This window comes from Elephantulus edwardii, unplaced genomic scaffold (genome assembly GCF_000299155.1).
Source record: "Elephantulus edwardii isolate Elephantulus edwardi_28Jun2011 unplaced genomic scaffold, EleEdw1.0 scaffold00196, whole genome shotgun sequence".
Taxonomy (NCBI): Eukaryota; Metazoa; Chordata; class Mammalia; order Macroscelidea; family Macroscelididae; genus Elephantulus; species Elephantulus edwardii.
Genome location: NW_006399946.1, coordinates 3,793,697 through 3,798,254, shown reverse-complemented (window position 1 = coordinate 3,798,254; position 4,558 = coordinate 3,793,697). Strand labels below are relative to the sequence as shown.

General features: G+C 38.1%; 1 pseudogene; it reads right to left on the bottom strand.

Annotated features, from left to right (window-relative positions):
• Positions 1-3,498: 3,498 nt before the first annotated feature.
• Positions 3,499-4,146, bottom strand: LOC102853942 (annotated as a pseudogene).
• Between the last annotated feature and the right edge of the window lie 412 nt (positions 4,147-4,558).

Genomic DNA, 4,558 nt, shown 5'->3' with positions numbered 1-4,558 from the left:
AGCAACATCTATGCCTCACTCCATACACAAAAACCAACTCAAAGAGAACCAAGGTCCAAGGACTATAAACTTCAATAGAGAAAATCTTGGAAGATCCCTAGAAGCATTAATCCATAACTTGAACACTCTTCCAAGCATTCTGAAGAAAACTGTTTAAAAAGAATATAGATTAGGCATTATTTGCATTTACAGTCCAGAATAATAAGAAGTGCATAGTGAAGTGGACTGGGGGAGGGGTTAGGGGAGGTAGGAGGAAATTATGCAGAAATGAATGGATTTTTTAAAAAGTGAACTGGGGGACTGGAGAGAAGAAAATGTACAACAATGAATGAGTGGAAATTCAACTTTTCTGTAAACTTTCATTAAAATGATAATAAAAAAATAATAACAAAAAAATAAAAAGCAATGTGATTTGTAAATAAAAGACATTTCTAATGCTAAATTTTAAAGAATAGATATTTTTATGATATAGTATCAAAATGCAGAACCACCAACTTCACAGTGGAAAGTAATTTCATCTGGAACATATCTTTAATTCTGAAACGGAATAAATTAAGAATGCAGCACAGTCAGGTGAAAAGGAATACAGAAAAAGGCATACAAGGACAATCTGTGCAAGGATTCAGATTCTTTTAATGTATTCTCATCCACCTGCAAGGACAGTTGTAAAAGAGTTGGTATGAAGATTAACCAGCAAAATGGTAGAGGCATTTTGGAGACAGAAAAGTTAAAAGGAATGAAAGTTGACTGCATTTTTCTGGATTACAATGCAGAGATTACAGGGAAACTTTGACTTCTTAAGACAAATAGGATAGATTTTTTTAATGAATAAGTCTTTTTCCTCCCTTATGACCATCACAAATGGTTAAATTCCTGATTACTAGCTGAAATATTAATGGTTCAGACCTACTCAGAGGGGTTTCATAAAACTGACCTGGTGATCTACTTTCAAAAATCACAATTTGAGAGAGGTGCTAGATATAATGCTCTTTGCTAATTGATTTGTCATTTCAATGAACTTTTATTTTAGAAAATGCTAAGAATACTGTTACTTCTCTGTCATGAGCCTTGAGCCTTAATTAATTACTCATAGACATATTATAAAAGCCAATAATAATTTATTGATTAATTAATTATTTAATTCATATCAACAATTGTGATTTATCTACATTGCAATTAATAAATTAACCACAACATATTGATTCATCAATTGATAGCAAGCATCAAACAGTTAATTGCAATTTATCTACATTGCAGTTCTTAAATTTATCACATGTTGATTCATCAACAGTGAAGAACACTCACTTACTCCGGAATCCCAACTCATCTTCTTCTTTTTCCTCTCATGCTCATTGGTGCAGTCAGGGGCTTCTCCACTAGCTCAGCAGTTCGATGTAGCCTGGGTCCATTGGTTTGGCAGAATCCTACCCTGTCTCGGTAGCTCATGTCCATCAGTGTAGGCTAGAATTCTTGGCTCCAAAAACAGCCTTTAGGTCTTTGGCTCTAAAAACATCCCTTGGGTCTTCAGTGTTCAGCTCACTGTGAAGTGCAGAAAGAGAGTTACAGGGCACAGCCAGAGTTTTATCTACTCTGGTTTCCCTGCTTTACATTATGGTGAGACAAGTGGGGCATACTTGGACATGCTGAATCACAATATGGGTTTGACCAATCATGTTCAATACTAGTTGTGTTTCCTTGGCAACATGGCAGTAACCAGTCATATCTCCTTATCAAAGGTCCACACCTGTTGTGGTCAGTGGGATCCCAGAGTCACTAAGAGTATTTTTTCACAGATATTCTTAACATAATTCTAACAGCAAAGTCCTAACATATTTCTTATTTCTAACCTATAACATTGTAAGTTCTTAACATGTTTCTTATTTCTAACATATAGCTAATTCTCAAGATATTTCTTTTTTCATTTTTATTAATTTTAATAAACATTTACAGAGATTTTGGATTTCCATTCATTCATTGCTGCACTTTTCTCCCTGCCCACCCCTCTCCACCAGTTCGCACCTCTCTTTGAAAAGAAAAGAGAAAAAAAATTCCTTCATTGGTATACAATTCCCCCACTCCCCCCACACACCCCTGCAATGAGTACACTTCTCTATGCAACCTTAATTCTGGAATCCTGTGCTAACTATAATTCTCAATCATATATTGCCTCTAATCTGTTCTTTCCCTCATCTGTTTCAATACAGTATACATAATTTATCCAGTTTTTTCTCAGCCTTACCCCAACCCTGATGTCAGTCCCATTCTACAACAGTGGCACCATGCAGTATTTGTCCCTTTGTGACTGAGATATTTCACTCAGCAAAATGTCCTCCAAGGTTACCCATTTTGAATAATACTGCATGAGTTCCTTGTTTTTCAATGCAGCATAGTATTCCATGGTGTGAATATACCATAGCTTCTCTATCCATTCGTTTGTTGATGAGCACTTAGGTTGCCCACTGTAAACAAAGCTGCGATAAACATGGGTGTGCATATATCTGCTTGGATGGCAGTTATGGCCTCTCTGGGGTATATTCCCAGTAATGGAATTGCTGGGTCAAATGGTATCTCTATTTGCAACTTTTTTGAGAAAGCATCACACCGCTTTCCACAACAGTTGCACCATTTTACATTCCCACCAGCAATGAATAAGGGTTCCAGTTTCTCCACATTCTCACCGGCATTTGTTGTTTGCTGTTATGTTAAATTTTGCTATTCTGACTGGGGTGAGATGATATCTCATAGTTGTTTTGATTTACATCTCTCTTAGAGCTAGTGATTTTGAACATTTCTTCATGTGCTTGTTGGCCATCTGAATGTCTTTGGTGAAGTGTCTGTTCATATCCTGTGCCCATTTCTCAATTGGATTATTTACCTTTATCTTATTGTGGTGCTCAAGTATTTTATAAATTCCAGATATCAGTCCCTTATCTGACATGTCATTACCAAATATTTTTCCCAGTCTGTGGCTTCCCTTTTTACACTGTTGGAGAAGTTTTTGGATGTGCATAGGGATTTGATTCTTAGAAGGTCCCATCCATCTATTTTATCTTCTCCTGGTTGTAGATTTTTTAGGATACTTGGAAGACATTTTATGTTGTTGATTAGGACTACTAAAGTTCTTCCAAGCTTTTCTTTAATGAATTTTTTTTATTTGAAATACAACTTTATTCTGGTTCTAAATGAAAAGAATGGGAATGACAGTAACAAACAAGATTTTACCACGGAATATTGTGATTTGACTGTAGCAGTCTTTTATTTGAAACTCAAGAAGGAAACTGCCTTCCAAAACAGCTAAATATGCAGGTCCAAAAATGAAGGATTTTTTTAACTGCCACACTCAGTCCGAAGCCCATTCATCTCTCCTTCGGCATCCCAAAGATTAGCACATGTTCTGCTTAGCTAGATAATAAAGTGACAAACACGCGGCACCACTGACATCACAGGACAGTTGCATATAAAACTAGACTTCTGACGCTGGGCTCCAGCTTCGTTCTCTCACAGATCGTCATCCTTGTCCGGGAAAGCAGGTGTTTGGGCAACCTCTAAATCGTGCTCATATTGTGCTGCCAAAGTTGGGTCCATGACAACTTCTGGTGGGGCAAGAGCAGGCATGGCAACAAACTCCAAGTTAGGGTCTCCAATTAGTTTTCTAGCAAGCCAAAGGAAAGGCTTTTCAAAGTTGTAGTTACTTTTGGCAGAAATATCGTAGTACTGAAGATTCTTCTTTCTGTGGAAAACGATGGATTTTGCCTTAACTTCCCTGTCCTTAATGTCCACTTTATTGCCACACAACACAATGGGGATGTTGTCACATACTCGAACCAGATCTCTATGCCAGTTAGGCACGTTCTTGTAGGTAACTCTCGATGTTACATCAAACATTATAATGGCACACTGGGCTTGGATATAATAGCCATCCCTCAGTCCCCCAAATTTTTCTTGACCAGCTGTATCCCACACATTGAATTTAATCAGTCCTCTGTTGGTGTGGAACACGAAAGGATGGACCTCCACACCCAAGGTGGCTACATACTTCTCGAATTCACCAGTCAGGTGACGTTTCACGAACGTCGTTTTGCAAGTACCACCATCAACCACCAACACGAGTTTGAACTGGACATGGGGTTCTCCTTGGGCAGCCATCATGATGGTTCTTCCAGAAGCTTCTCTGGGCCCTGTCTGACTGAGGGATGGAAAGATGGCGGAAGCGCAATTCAAATGCCCGGAAATGCAGCCCTCTTTAATGAATTTTATAGTCCTTTGTTTTAGTCCTAGGTTCATGATCCACCTTGAGTTGGTTTTTGTATATGGAGTGAGATGTGGATCTTGCTTGAGTCTTCTGCAGATAGCTTTCCAATTTTGCCAGCACCATTTGGTAAAAAGTCTGTCATTTCCCCATTTAATTGATTTCATCTCCTTGTCAAAAATCAGTTGACCATAGGTAGATGGGCTGATTTCTGGGTTCTCAGTTCTATTCCATTGATCTATGTGTCTGTCGTTGTACCAGTACCATTCTTCTGTCTTAACCACCACGGCAGTGTAGTAGGATTTGAAA